This window comes from Eubalaena glacialis, chromosome 14 (genome assembly GCF_028564815.1).
Source record: "Eubalaena glacialis isolate mEubGla1 chromosome 14, mEubGla1.1.hap2.+ XY, whole genome shotgun sequence".
In the NCBI taxonomy this organism is placed as follows: domain Eukaryota; kingdom Metazoa; phylum Chordata; class Mammalia; order Artiodactyla; family Balaenidae; genus Eubalaena; species Eubalaena glacialis.
In genome coordinates, this window is record NC_083729.1 from 81,597,708 (window position 1) to 81,613,417 (window position 15,710).

At 53.3% G+C, this 15,710-nt stretch overlaps 1 protein-coding gene across 3 annotated transcripts in view; it reads right to left on the minus strand.

Annotated features, from left to right (window-relative positions):
* PSD4 (pleckstrin and Sec7 domain containing 4) overlaps positions 1 to 15,710 on the minus strand; it is a 36,574-nt gene that overhangs the window by 17,123 nt on the left and 3,741 nt on the right. Inside the window, exon 1 of one of the 3 annotated variants that reach the window (XM_061210732.1) lies at positions 6,209 to 6,274. The exons of the other annotated variants lie outside the window; for them this stretch is intronic. The gene's annotated coding sequence lies outside the window, so the exon portion shown is untranslated. Of the gene's footprint in view, positions 1 to 6,208; positions 6,275 to 15,710 lie in introns of those variants that run through there. 3 annotated transcript variants of the gene reach the window in all.

Sequence of the window (15,710 nt, forward strand, 5' to 3'; positions counted from 1 at the left end):
CCGGGCCTAATCGGATGCAGCCAAGGATTCTCATGGGGCATTTGCTAGAAGCATGCATCTCCATCCCACTGCATGTGGTCCCCAGGTTACAGGGCTTTCGGGGTGGCCCTGCTTCTTCAGAACAACTGGCTTGTTCTGATCCTGTGGACACTGTGAAACTCATAACTCGACCTGTTTTCCCTCGGTAACTGGCCCTCAGGAAGTGTAGGTTAAATCTGCAGGCCCTATGCACGCATTTCCTGTATTAAGTGCACCCCAGACCACGTCACAGCTTTTATTTTCCCTTTGCCTCACTTTCCTCACTCACATATCTCTATTTTGAGGACTGTGTGTGCGTGTAAGCCATTCTGAAATATTTGGGGGAACAAAAGCACGCACACACGTGCGCACACACACACACACCCCTGCTCCTGACTTGTAACCGTGCGTAACTTCCTGATACTCACTCCCACCTACTTCATGGCCCACCACGAGACACTCAATCAATGGGAACACTCAGATCTGGGAAACAAAGGCTGGGTGGGGTCCTTCTGTTTAAGGGCACCAAGAAAGCTCGGCCGGGCACTGTTCCTTCTTTCAGGAGGCGCCCGAGAGAAAAGAGAAAGGACCCGCACGAATTTCAGTTTCTAATTTCCCTTGAAAGCATCCTCCCAAAAGTCTCTCAAAGGGTAAGCTGGGACAAAGTGAGAGAGTGGCATGGACATATATACACTCCCAAACGTAAAATAGATAGCTAGGGGGAAGCAGCCGCATAGCACAGGGAGATCAGCTCGGTGCTTTGTGACCACCTAGAGGGGTGCGATAGGGAGGGTGGGAGAGAGATACAAGAGGGGGGGGATATGGGGATATATGTATATGTATAGCTGATTCACTTTGTTATACAGCAGAAACTAACACACCATTGTAAAGCAATTATACTCCAATAAAGATGTTAAAAAAAAAAAAGTCTCTCAAAACCAGAATCCCTTTCTGGGCTTTTACTTCTCCCTCTGTCCCAATACTCATATTCCTCACTGTGAGCTTAGCAAGAATCTGTAATTGCTGAATTGGGGCCTCAGGATTCTGAAGCTTTAGCCCCAGGAAGGACCCATCTACCATTGAGTTCTCAGCTGGCCTCCCCAGTAGACTGGGACTTCCCAAGAGGTGGGGCCGTTTCTTACTTTTAATCTTGTATTTGATGCTCTGAAGCCAATAGATTTGAACTCTGCTCCTCCTATGGGTCTCCAACTCCTTTAGCTCAGCCTCAGTCATCATTCGAGGCTCTTTCTCTCCATCCCAGGGGAGAGCCCTGCTATAGTCCTATCACCAAGAGGGAGGGAGGGAGTGCACCCAGAATCCATTGTCTATACTCGGGCAAGCCCTCTGGATCCAACCTCCCTCCCCAGGCCTGCCTGGAGAATGACCAAGTGTGAGTAAGGAGGTGAGACACCCCCCCCACCGCAGGCTTCTCAAGCATCCAGCCCTTAGGGTACAGGAAACTCTGGGAAGGCAGCTCCATTTAGGAGATGGTAGGCAGAGGTGCCGGGCAGCACCTACTTTACCGGCACCTGAACACGAGGCATCTCCACCTCCCTTCCCAGACCCCTTGACCCTCCCTCCCTGCCAAGACCTGGTCTATTTGTGCCTAGCTGGCTCCCCTCTGGAAACACCCCACCCTGTCCTCCCTCCTCCACACATTCCATCCGACGTGTGCCCGCCTTAGGAGCATCACAGCCTTCCGCCCAAATGACATGAACTCCCCTTCTCTCATTAGTGAATCACTTGACAGGAAAGTTCCAATGCCAGTAATGGGAATGGGAAATGGTGGGCAGTGGCTGGTGGAAAGGGTGCCCTGCTATTAACAAGATAGGAGTCCCACACGTCCCTCTTTGCCAATAGGTCTTTATAAATAAATATGTATATGAAACAAAGCAGCCATACAGGTAAATGTTAATGACCATGCTAGACATAAACGAGGATTGAATTGGCCTTCCCAGAAGAAATGGGGTCTTGCTCCATGGATTTAAAGGGAAAGAAAAATCAGAGAAGCTGTAGCAGCTTTCCAGAGACCAAAGAGAAGACAACAGATGTCTGGGGCCTGAGGGGAACTGAAGGACCCAAGGGAGGTGAGGTGGGGACTTGGGGGGGAAGCAGGGACAGACAGATCCAGCACGTGGTGGGGAAAGAGGTGTGTCTGCACGCCATCCCTCTCTCTCTTATTTCAGAGCATTTACTCCACAGTGTAATTTCTAGTGTGTTAACCCACGTGGCTCTAGCTTGCCTTCCCTTCCCAAAATGTAATCGCCAAGAAGGAGGTTCTTCGAGCTTCTGGCTACTGCTGTCTCGCTGTGGAAATGGTGACCGACAATCGCTTTAGTGACCAATTGTGTTATACCCCCTCCAACTTCAAAGTTCTAGTGGTATATCGTTATCCTCTAGTTCCAGTGGTTAGAAAGTCGAGGGTTAGTGTTGACTTGAGAAGCTCAGGACCACCCATGAGACACCTGGGGTTACAGAGGCTGGTGGCGGGTGTCCTGGTTCCAGGCAGGCAGACAGGTCCACATGGGTGCACATGGGCTCTCAGTAGAGTTGTCACATTTAGCAAGTAAACAATAGAGGATGCCCAATATTGGGGACATATTTATACTGAAAACTGACTCATTATTTATCTGAAATTCAAATTAAGCTCTGCATTCTGTCTTGTATCTGACAACCCAACCCTATGTCAAGAGTGCCCCGCCCCTGCGGTGTGCCACTCATCCAGCTCAGGCTTTGCAGCCCCAGACTCAGTCTTGTGAGCTCAGTCCCACGAGTGAGACATGTGGTGACATCGCATTCTTACTAATAAGGAAACAAGGCTCAGAGAGCTTCAGAAATGTGCCCAGGGAGCTCAGCTGGTGAGTAGGGACGCTGGGATCCGAACCCAGGTCTGTAGCTCCCTTAAGCAGCACTCTCTCTTCCCACCCATAAATCAATTCTTTTGGGCATTCATGGATTGAATGAAGCAAGAATTTCTTCTGATGCGGAGTCACTTTAATTCACCTGTTTCCCCCACTGTTCAGGGCCTGCCTGACTCAGAGGTGGCACTCCAGAAATGTTTGTGAAAATAAGAGGAAAGATGGAGAGATGGAGGGATGGATTGGTGGATGGATGGATGGATGGGTGGATGAGTGGATGGGTGGATGGGTGGATGGGTGGATGGATGAATGGATGGGTGGATGGATGGAAAGGTGGAAGGAGGGATGGAGGGATAGTTGGATGGATAGATGGATGGAGGGGTGGATGAATAGATGGGTAGATGGATGGGTGGATGGATCCTCAGAAAGCCCCCTCCTCAACAACCTTACTACAGGACTGGGGAGACTGAGGCTTGGAGAAGGAGATTTAGCCTCATTATGACATGAAGACTTCCCCCTGAGGGCCAGTCTGGCCATGAGCCAATAACACCTTCCTTCCAGGAAGCCCAGAACGCTTAGCGCAGAGCTTTTCCAGAGGTGGCTCCTGCCAGGCCAGCCCAAATGCTCATCTGGGTTCTGGCTCTGAGGCAGTAGCTGGACAGAGAGAAGGAGACTTCAGGACCCATTCAACCACCTTGTCTGTGCTCTCCACTAGAAATGCGAGTTTAAGAAGTTTCCCTTTCTCTCTCTCTCTCTCTCTCTCTCTCTCTCTCTCTCTCACACACACACACACACACACACACACACACACACACACAGGAACTGGGGAGCAGAGCCTAGGTCTCATGTGTCTAGCATTTTCTTGGTCTACCTTTCTTTTTTCACCCTTGATGGTTAGTGATAAGACTTTTGAAATCCCTCAGGCATCTTAACCAGAACAAAGGAGGGAGAAAGTGTCTGCCACAGGCTTCTTAGGTAGGCTTTGTTATCTCTGAAATGAGTAGCCCTTCATTTTTCTAAGTATCGTGATGGCTCAGGAAGAGAAAACTTTTAAGGAAAAGTTCTGGAAGAAGTGCGATGGCTCTTTGGAATCCAAAAAAATGCTTTGAGTCCAGAAGCCAGTGAGAGGAAAGATTAGGGAGGAAGCTGAGGATGGGGCGGGGGAGAGAGCCAGTGCTCCACTAGGCAGCCCCCAGGGCTCCTGTCTTGAGCTGAGTAACCTCTGCGGGGGCTGAGCCTGCATTAGCTGATGGGAGGTAAAGGACACAGAAATCCACGGCTGGGGGACCAGGGGGACATAAGTCCCTCCCAGCACCACCCGACACCCCCCCTGGGCTTCAAGGCAAGGTCTTTTTGATCTTAGGGCAGGAAGGAGCCCAGATGGCACCTGGATCATCCTTTTGAGAGTGGGTTTGCTTTCCACCCCCCGCTTGGGCACAGAGCCTGTGCCCTGAGGTGCTGAAGGCCATGGGAGGCCCGGGGAGAGGCTGCCTGAGTGCGAAAGATGACAGCGTGAATGTCCTGTATTCGGCCCCCACTCGCCCTACACCTGGAAGCTCACAGACTAGACTCAAATCCTAGCTACAATGGACGAGCCATGTGACTCTGGTCCAAAACTTCACCTGGTTCCTTGCCTGTGAAAGAAGGAAATAAGATGGATAAAGCTACTTGAGAGGTTTGCTATACAATGGGAGGGGGTCTGAGTGCTAATGCTGGGCCCGGCCCTTGGGAGGTGCTCAGAAACACTATGTCTTGCTCAGATTAACTTGGCTTGCAGCCAAACAAACCACCCACCCTGACAGCACGGACTCAGCCCAGTGGGCTCCCTCAGTCCCCCAGGAGTCGGCCCAGGATGTCCTATCTGCAGTGTGCATCTCTCTCTCTCCCTTTAAGCTTCCAACTCAGAAAACTGCTTCCTTTTGCCCTGGAAATGTTTCCTTCCTACGCAAAAAGCAAAGGCTCCTGGCCCATCCAGGGATTTAGGAGGTGACCTGTCCTGTCCCTCAGCAGCCCTGGGCGGAAGCCAGGTTAAGGGTGCTGCCCCTGAGGACAGCTCCCCGAGCGTCTCCGGTTTCAAGTTGCAGGACAGACGCCCCTGCCTGAACCTGGGGCCAGAGCACCCAAGGTACATGACTAGGGGCCACCCCCACATCCTGCCCACACGGAAGGAGGCTTCATGCAAATGTGCAGAGAAACACACACACACACACACACACAGAGTTGGTGGTGAGAACCCTGAGGTGGGGTCAGCTAAGACTCAGGCAGAGACAGAGAATGGAGAGGGCAGAGAGGATGGGGTAGGGGCAGAGAGGATGGGGGGAAGGGTGGGCGGAGAGGGCCAAAGGGTCTCCAGAGAAGCTACTGCCTGTGAAGGGCAACAAAGGCTCAGGGCCAGGCTGGGCCTCCCTCACCCCTTCTTGGATCTTCCCCTCCCACTACAAAGAGCCTAGAGCCTGGATTCTAATCCCTAGGCTGGTTCCTTATCTGTAGAGGAGAGAGCCCTGTGATGCCCTAAAGCCCTCCTGGCTGAGGCCCCTCAGTCCTCTGGGGTACTTATTATCAGCTGATGACAGGTCACCCTCCCCAGGAGTGACTCCACCCACAGGATCTCAGGCCCTAGAATAAGGGGGCAGTGGCTGAGATGAACAATTACAACTAGAAGGCCTGACGGTGTCCCAAACAGGGAAGCCTTTGAGAGTGCGCTGGTTCCTGTTACCCAACAGGTCGACAGGCCTAAACCAGCACGGCCCAGGCGAACCAGCGAGCTGGGCCCCTCCCCTCAACCCGTCCTTCCTGCGGGGGCCTGAAGGCAACACGGGGCTGGGAGCCCCGAGTCCAAGCTCCTACGGTGACCGCACCCAAAGCTGCGCCCCCTCCGAAGCCCCAGCCCGAATGGCTTCCTTCTCTCCAGGGTCGAGGGGTCAAGGCTCACTTGGGGCCTCTGGCCACATAAGCCCCCGCTGGGTACCAGTCACAGCAGCCACCAGGGACCTGGGGAGGCTCACGTGAGCTTTAGGAAGGAGGGTCCTTGGCCACTTCATGACTGCAGACCCCCAGGGGCTCCGGGAAGGCTGGGGTACGTGGCAGCCAGAGCAGGAATCACAGAAAGGGCCAGATTGGGAGGGGGCCGGTTGACGGAGAGGAGGAAGGGGAAGGACGGGGCTGCAGCCCAAGGCCGGGCGCACAGCAGGTGCACACGCAGGGGCCTACGGAGCCCTTCTTCCTGCCCACCTGCCCTGGCAGTCACCACAAGGGCCCACACGTGACTCTCCGCATCCCCGCCCCCCGGCGCCCTCCGAGCCCCCCACCCGAAGCAGGCCCACCCTGCTCACCTCCAGAGGGCCCGGGAAGGGATGCGTGGGCCCGGCTCCCTGGGAGTGGTCCTGCTGCCCCGTCCGTCTGGCCTGTGAATGGGGAACGTGGCGGCTGCAGCTTCCGACTTCCGTTCCCCTCACCACACTCACCCCCCTGCTGCCCCAAGGCCTCCGGGGCTCCCCAGCTGCGCTGCACCTCACACTTCCTGCCCCGAGACAAGAGCACCCGCTCCCAGGCCCGGCGCCTCTGGCCCCAGCCCCCTGCCCCTGCTCCCGGGGGTCCCCCACCCTCCGCGCAGCCCCGAATCAGGGGCCTGGGAGAAAGAAAGAGGAAGGCGCAGCGCCCCAGACTGTGAGCACGCCCCGTCCCTCCTCCCTGAGGCCTGTCACCAGGTTCTCATCTCTGCCCAGCTCTCAGGTCCTGGCAGGGCACTCGGTGGGACTCGGGAGGGCCCTGGGGCTGGTAACTTTTCTTTTTCCCTCAATCTGTGTGTGGCTATGTCTTGTGTAGGTAATAATGGCACCTGGTATAACTGTCCTACAGTGACAAAGGGTTCCCCAATAGCCCCTGAGTTCCCCCTCTCACTTACATTATGAAGTGTTACTATATCCATTACATGGATCCAGAGGCAGGCTCAGAGAGGTAAAGCCACTGGCCATGGTGGCACAGCTGGGAAATCACAAAGCTGTGGTTAGAACTCAGAGCATCTGACCACAGGGACCGACTGTCGTCCGTCTCCCACGGCTGAATTCCCAACGTATGTCTGCAGGCCACAGGCCACAGGGGTCCAGGAGTCTGAGTCCGAGGCTGGGGGAACCAGGCTCACCGGACTGTTCTGTCCTCCCTCCGCACAATCTATTCTCCAGTCTCAGTGACCACCAGCTTCCCTGCTGAGGGTCCAAAGACCCCACCCCCCTCCCTGAACTCTAGTCCTCATAAATCCAACCGCCCAGAAGACTCCTCGACTTGCAAGGCCCATAATCAAAGGGCCTCAGACCCAGGCCGGCCTGGCCCACAGCGCACAGGGCGTGGCTCCAGCTCGAGCCTTCCTCCAGCTGCACCCCCCCAACACACACACACACACACACACACACACACACACACACACACACGCACACGGAGAGGAGTCCACAGGGACATGCCTACCAGGCCTTTCTCTGGACACCCAGAAGTCTGAGATTCTCTGCTTCCTGGACCCATGGAACCTCTACTCCTGCCCCTCCCCGGGGACATCCCTGCTCTGTGCAGCCCTAGACCTGGGGGGAGGGGGAGAGGCAGCGAGGGGGTGGAGAGGGCCTGGACCTGGGGGCGGGTCGACCCCCTCCATGCGCGTGCGACCCCCTCCATGCGCGTGCGGTACCAAGCCAGGGCAGGGGAGAGAAAGGGAAGGAGCTAAAGGCTTGGGGCGACCTCTGCTGCCACATTCAGCAGAGGCTGCGAATCCTAATTCAGAGCTGGACCTCCAGGTCATCATTAAAGTGAGAGGCAGGAAACGAGGACACACTTCATATAACAGTTCATCAGGTGCGGTGTTATGACACTGACATATCCGAACACATCTTGGGGTGGGGGGCCTCCACTGTTCCCTTTTCTGGGGCTCGCAAATGTTAGGAGCAGGCTTATCTCAAGGTCAGTGCAACACAAACCTGGTTCGTTACCTTCCCCAAGCTGTTCCTCCTTCTGTGTGGAGGATTTTACAACACTTTGCCCAGCCAGGTAAACCAGAAACCTAAAGTTGCCTCGGCCTAAACGCAAACCCTCCCTCAGGCCTCCAGCCTCACAGGGTGTCCGGCACGTGGCCACGGCTCAGTCAGCGCCGGCCCCATGCCATCCCAATGCGAGAAGCTGCTGACCGTCAGGAATAAAGCACAGGACCCCTGTCCTCAGGAGCTTCCAATCAAGTGACAGACAGAAAATAAACAAGCGAGGAAGTAATCAGTGTGTGATTATAAACTGTGATAAATGCTGGCGGGGGGATGGGACAGGGAGAGAGGAAAGTGAGCAGTGGGGAAGCTCACTGCGGAGGGAGACCGGGGGCACCATATCCCCGTAAACAGCAGCCAGCATGTAAAGAGTGTAGGGTGGGCATTTTAGGCAGATGAAACTTCATGTCTCATTTCTTACCCGAGACCGGAAAGGTCTCCAGGAGTGAAGGGAACAGAAAGCCAGCCAGCGTGGCCAGTGCAGCTGGCCTAGGGGAGGGTGGGAGAAGAGGATGGGGCCAGATCCCGCGGGGTCCCCAGGGCTAAGCAGGGGAGTGACAGGTGTATTTATTTGTAAGATCACCTGCTGCTGCATGGAGAACAGACAGTGGAGGGCTCAGTGAGAGTGGGGAGACCAGGCAGGGGCTCTGTGACAGTCCAGGGGAGGTGGGACAGTGGTTTGGAGGGCAGCAGAAATGGCAGAGAAGGTGAGACAGAGGATGTGGGATCTATATCGGGGATGCTTGGTAGAATCTGCCATGTAAGTGATGAAAGAGAAGTCAAGGTCAACTTCTAGATTTCTGGCTTGAGCAACTTGGATGGGTAGTAATGGTATTTGCTGAAACAGGAAAGATGTGGGGAGATGAGGCTTCAGGGAGCAAACCAAGAGTTTCATTCTTTAAATATTCGGTTTGAAATTAAGCTGATAGCAAATTTCTCAACTTAAGTGATAGAACCCACAAGACAGTGGGATAAAATATTCAATGCGGTGATAGAAACATAACTGTCACCCCAGAATTTCATATGTAATGAAAATATCTTTTAAGAACAAGGATGAGATAAAGACATTCTCTGACACACAAAATCTAAGAAAGTGTGATCCCAAACTAAAGAAAATTCTACAGGATACACTTTAGGAGGAAAGAAAATTCTCCCAGATTGAGGGTCTGAGATGTAAGAAGAAATGATGAGCAAAGAGTGGTAAAGATGCAGTAAACATTAAAACTGTATAAAGCAGGAACAATAATATATTGGAAGGTTAAAATAGAAAGATATAATTTAAAAAATAAATAAATATTAGCTTTGAGATATCTGTGAGATACTCAAGCAGGAGCAGCTGGTACCTGGAGTTGACAGGAGGGGTTGGGCTGAAGAAAGGAGCTCCTATGTGACCAGCAGGAAGGTGGTCCACGCTGGGGGCTGGCGGAGCCTCCCCAGGAAAAGCCCGCAGAGGAGAACAGCAGGGGCTGTCAAGGAGGTAAGAGAAACAGTGTGACGGTGTGTCATCACCAAAGAAAGAAAAGAGAGGAGACAGATAACTTCAGAAGGAGGAAGTGGTCGGCTGTGTCAAACGCTACGGGAAAGTAGAGCAAGATAAGGAGCAAAGTGACCATCGAATGAGGCCACACGGAGGTTACAGACAAGCTGTGGGTGGGGGCTGGAGGCACGATGGGGGCAGAAGCCAGGCGACCATGAGGTGAGGACTGATTAGGAGCCCAGGACAAGGGTCTCCCCTTCCACTCCCAGCTCTGAACCCATCCCGGGGACCCTCGGCATGCTGGGCTGCCTGGGGCTGAGATGCTGCCGGTCAGCCCGGGCACCAGCGATCGGCTTCCTCTGTGTATTTATGAGTCTCCTTCCTTCCCCTGACTGTGAACTTCTCAAGGGCGAGGACTGGTCCACTCGCCGCTCTCGCTACCCAGGCTGTGCAGCAGAGGGCCTGGCTCATAACTGCTCCAAAACCTTCTGATGAATGAATAAGTCAAAGCTGCTCATCTTCTGACCCTCAATCACATCAAGCAGCACCGTGGGAAACGGAGTCTGCCTCTCCCCTCTCCTCCCAGGCAGCGGGTCTTATACATGTCTGGTGTGTGCAGCTGGGGGGATTTGGGGTGTGGCCGGGGGGGTTCCTGCTTACAGCAAACTCCTCGAAGAGACTCCCAGACTCCTGCAGCCACCAGCTCTGTTCCGTCTCCTAGCACTTTCACCTCCTTCCCAAGATGCAAGGAGCAAAACTGGATGGGCGGGGGGGAAGGGTGGTCCACAGGCAAGGAGGGCCTCCAGCTCACAGGGCGTGTGGTTCAGTGTGGGCAGGCGCAGGGCAACTAGCTCCTGCGCCCAGAGCCCCTGCTGGCGGTGAGCTTTGATCTTTGGTGCCCCCTCCCACTTCTGGGGGTCCCCGCCCCCTGTCCCCCTCCCCGGGGCCCAGCAGACACGCAGCCTCCAGACCCAACCACAGCTCAGGGGCAGGCAGCCTTGCCAGGCAGCCCCTTCCTGCCTCCCTTGAGGTGAGTGACTTCCTGTTTGCCCGCAGCGGAAGCTGCTCGGCACAGGTGGTGAGGTGGCATCTCACACACTGAGCGCGGATGGCGGAGTGGAGCCCACCTTCCAGGAGAGGAGCTCTGGGGCTTTCAGCACACAGCCTGCCCTCCTGAGAAGCAGAGGGGTGAGAGGCGGGAGGCAGCAGAGGAAGGGAATGGGCATCTGACTTCTAACTACCTTGCACAGAGGGCCCCTAGGGGCTGACACTCACAAGGCCCTTTACAAGCAGCATCTCCAAACCCTAGAGTCTGGGGTGGGGGTGGGGTGTTATGATCCCCACGCCACAGAACAGATGAAGAGACCGAGGGTCAGAGCAGTCTCTCAGGCTGGACTTGAACCCAGGACTGCCAAACCAAATGCACTTTCTGCTATACCCTGTTGCCATTTACATGCTGCTGCTATGAAGGAACAGGATTGCTTTCCAAGCGAGCAGGGCTCCTCACGGACCAGCCTGAACTCATTTCTACAACGCAGAGCTTATGAAAACTCCAACAGTGATGGAACTCACTACCATCGTTCCGGGGGTACCGGCTACCAGGTCGGGGGACAGCCGAGGCCAGAAGCACCTCAACGGGCCCCCATGTCCCTGAATTTGTCACTGTAGAGGTTCTGTCCTTTAGGGAGGCCTGGGAGTAAGGCAGCCACCTGCTCCTTCCTCCAGAAAATGCCCTTTTCCCTCTTAGCTCTCAGGCCTCCACAAGCCTGGGCCCTCAGGGAGGAAAGACAGGAGGACACCTGCCTTCCTAAATATTCCTCTGCCAGATTAGATGGTGACAGTCCCACCGGCCAGCAGCTGGGAGGGAGGGCCAGGGTGAGGGCTTCTAGGGACTGAGCCCATGGCAGGGGCCACCGGTGCCCCTCCCTAACACCTGTGGTCTTAGACTGGGAGGGAGAGGTCTCCCAGAGGCAGGGCATCACGGGCCAGCGGTAGCACCATCACCAACCGCCCTACACACATGGGCACCAAGGCTGCCCCTGTTTTCCTGGGCAAGGGCAGGAAGTGATTATTACGAAAGTGAGTGACAAGCTTCTATCTCCTGGACTTGGTTGCCCAATCCCGTGGTGGGTACAGTAACCTTGGGAGGCGTCCCTACCCAGCCTGTGGACAGGTGCCCAGGCCACCACTCCCTGGCCTTCTTATTCCTTGGCACCAAAGTCCGGCCCCAGCTGCTCTCTCCCAAAGCCACCCTGTATTTTCAGATTAGCATTTTCCCTGCAGCCACTTGTCACAGGTCTGTCCTTCTTAGGTAAGCAGAGAGTAGGGCTCTACAGTTATTCACATCTGTCCTTGAGCCCCCTGGGCACCCAGAAGATGCTTACAAACATCTGTTGAAATACATGTGCACTAAGATACTTATAAAAGCAAAAAATGCTCACCACCTCAGCATCCACCAGGAACCAGATAAATAAATTATGATATAACCATAGAACCATAGAGCGAACCTCAGCAACCTTTAACTATCTTGTTTTTGAAGAGTATTTCATGAAGTGGAAAGATTCTCACGGCATATTATTAAGTAAGAAACTTGATTATACATTCAGTATGATCTCAATTTTTTAAAAAATGTGTGTATTTAGGCAATGAAATACCAAAACACTGGTTGATAGCGGCTATCTGTGTGTGGTAACAATAGACATGATGTTAAGTTCTTTATGTTTTTTTGGTGTGTACCTGCTGTTTAAAAATAAATGTGTACAAAAAACAAATAAATAAATAAATGTGTATGATGTTTGTCATCAGCAAAAATAAATTAAATTTGTTGAATTAAATAATGATTGAATTTCTCTGCTCACTTTAAAGACTGGGAGGTTCTTTGCCAACCCCCTTATCCACCAGGTTGCCAGTGGACGACTAGAGTGAGACGGGGGCGGGCCTAAGAGGGTCTGCGTGGGTATTTGTTGTTTCTGACCCCTCACTGCTACCACCGCTCGACTGGCTGCAGGGTGACCTCTCTGATGTTGGTGTAGGGACCTACTCGGAGCCCCAGAACTGGGATGAAGTTTGAGATGAAGACATTTGAGATTTGACAGTTACAGTAAGAAGCCTTCTCAGAGCTTTCCTTATCTGACTAAAAGCAGCAAATTCTGAGAAATAAGGCAGCCATAAATTCCTTCTGCAGGGCAGATCTACTCCCAGAAGGGAGAAGTCAATAAAATCCACCCCGAACCCCTTCTCTAGGAGAGATTTATGGCCCAGAAGGAGACTGCAAAAACACTCACACCTGTAGAGACCAACATTATCACTACTTTGTCATTTCTCATTTGTTCTAAAAACCCGTTTGTCTTTGGAAAAGAAACCTATTTGTTCTTCCCAGAGAAGGCTTTTTCTCCATGCTCCCTTTCCCCTACTAATTTAGGTATATAAGCCTTTAACCCTTTAACAAGCCAGCTACTTCTCTGACTGGCTCCCACGTGCAGGCCAATAAACCTTTTTCTGCTGTTAATCTTTTGCCAGTTTAATTCGCAGGTCCCGGTGACAAAATCTTAGAGGGTAGAGGAAAAGTTTTTCCCCCCTCTCCCACATAGCGAAGATTATCTCCTCCATGAATCCACTAATCTAAAGCTGTGTTTGCCTAAGTAGGCATATGGTACACATAATAAACATTTTTAATAGTTAAGTATGTATTTGAATATGCATTAAAAAAAACACGATTTCACAGATATTGTTGCTAAGGATCATGCTAAAGTAAATAATGCCTACTTCATGTTGTTTTTTTCAATTGTGTGTATTCAAGGAAAAATATGAAATAAAATAGTATAGGTGGAAAACTCTTCTGTCAAAAATCATGACAAGCTATGTAAATGAGTGGGCTGAATCCAACCTTTCAAGCAGTTACTCTTTTGGAGGAAGAACGGGGCAGGGGTCGAGGGTCTTCCTTATAATGCTAATTAGCCTTCATCAGCCATTGACTGACGAACAGGAAATTCAGGTGCACAACCAGCGGAAAAGCAAGGCTCTGGTGTTACATAAAAAAGAGAACAGGTGGGCTTCCCTGGTGGCGCAGTGGTTAAGAATCCGCCTGCCAAGGCAGGGGACTCGGGTTCGAGCCCTGGGCCGGGAAGATCCCACATGCCGCGGAGCAACGACGCCCGTGCGCCACAACTACTGAGCCCACGTGCCACAACTACTGAAGCCCACGCGCCTAGAGCCCACGCTCCGCAACAAGCCACCGCATGAGAAGCCCACGCACCACAACGAAGAGTAGCCCCCGCTCGCCGCAACCGGAGGAAAGCCCGCGTGCAGCAACAAAGACCCAACACAGCCAAAAATAAAATAAATAAAAATTAAAAAAAAAAAAACTTTATAAAAAAAAAGAGAGAACAGGTATATGCTGACATAGCGAAGGAGGGAGACAAAACTCAGAGGGGGTTTTGTCTGGCCCCCCCCACCCCCAAAAGGTCAGTGTTACCCTGGGGATGCTCACACATAAGCCTGCCCAGAGCAAAAAAGCCCTAGGCTCCCCGGTGCCCTCTCTGTGCCAGCTGGAACAGATCATGTCTATCAACAGTTGCCCACAGGGACAGAGCGGGCAGCCTGGCTTGGCAGCTTCCAGCAGGAACAGCCCTGGGGCCCCGAGCTCCTCCCCAGGGAGACAGCCCGCACACCTGTGCTTCCGGAGGCCTTTTCTCTCCTGTCTGCCTCAGCCCTTCCACTCATCCTCCAAGGGCACACTGAGAGATGCCAGGAAGGCTGGGACCCCTCGTTGGCCGTCCTTGTTTATAAGGACCCCCGCCCCACCCCTGCCCAGGTTCCCAGGCTGAGAGGATGCTTTCCTGAGATTGTGGAGCCAGCAAAGGGCAGAGTTCGAAAGTGCATCCGTGCCTCCTTGCTGGTCCAGCCTGCCCATCCACTTCTCAAGCCTGTTCATCCACAACCCGGGGCTTTGTTCCACTGGGGCCTCTTTTGCCCTTAATGCTCTCCCATGGTGACCTCATCCACTCCCACACATTCATCTCCTACCCACTCGCTGAAGGTTCATGAACCCTCCCCAGCCCAGAGTCCTAAATGCCAACGGAAATCCTCCAGCCAGGTGAGCAGGACTTCAGAATCAATAGGTGTCCGATAGCCTGTCCACGCGCCCGTGAGCATGCTTCCCCCCACCCCCGCCCCCCGCCCCGTGCCCAGCCCTGCACTCCAGGTCCTGTTTGCAGCATCCCATGTGCCCCGTTTCCTAAGTTAGCAGGCACCCTTCATGCCTCCAGCGCCCCGTCCTGCTGGTTCTCCCTCCCCGGCAGCCCCACTGCTCCTCACCTATCTGGAGAACCCCAGGGACCTCCTGCCTCTCAGGTTCACGTCCACAGTCCATCCCAATTCTCCTCCAGGAGATCACTCCTGCCCTTGAAAATCCTTCCTGGCTGACCCCCACCCCACTACCTCTCCTCATTGTCTTTAGGGAAAACCCAACACGGGCATTTAGACCCCCAGCCTCTCCTAGGACCACACACACCCAACCCTGAAACACACCCCCAGTCTATGGGGCTCCCCTGAATAGTTCCTGGAAATTTCACACGTTGGCGTGTCCTCATGCTGTGCTCCTGGTCAGCTCTGTTCCCTTCCCCATCCTCCTTTCCACCTATCCAATCCTCTTCAACCTCCAGGGCTCACCCCCATCATGCCATTTCTCCAAACAAGCTTTCTAGACCAAGCCGCTAAGAATCAACCGTTACGGGCTTCCCTGGTGGCGCAGTGGTTGAGAGTCTGCCTGCCAATGCAGGGGACACGGGTTCGAGCCCTGGTCTGGGAAGATCCCACATGCCGCGGAGCAACTGGGCCCGTGAGCCACAACTACTGAGCCTGGCGCGTCTGGAGCCTGTGCTCCGCAACAAGAGAGGCCGCGACAGTGAGAGACCCGCGCACCGCGATGAAGAGTGGCCCCCGCTCGCCGCAACTGGAGAAAGCCCTCGCACAGAAACAAAGACCCAACACAGCCAAAAATAAATATAAATAAAAAAGAATCAACTGTTACGATAATTCCATAATTCCAACCATGGAAAGCAGTGCAGCAATCAGAAGCAGCAAACCCAGTGTCCAGGGAGCAGCCAGATAAATCTTCTTAAAAAATAGCACCAGGTTTAAAAGTAAGATCATGATTTGTAGCGCAATACAACGTATGTAAGTTTAAAATACATGCATATATAAATCAACATCATATATTTCTCTAAAATAGTCCAGATCCCAGGATAAACATATCATAAATATATCAGAGTAGCTGCTGTGCACAAACGTAGGGAAGATGGTGAAGGGCAGTCAGTGGGACTAGACTTGAGGGATGTA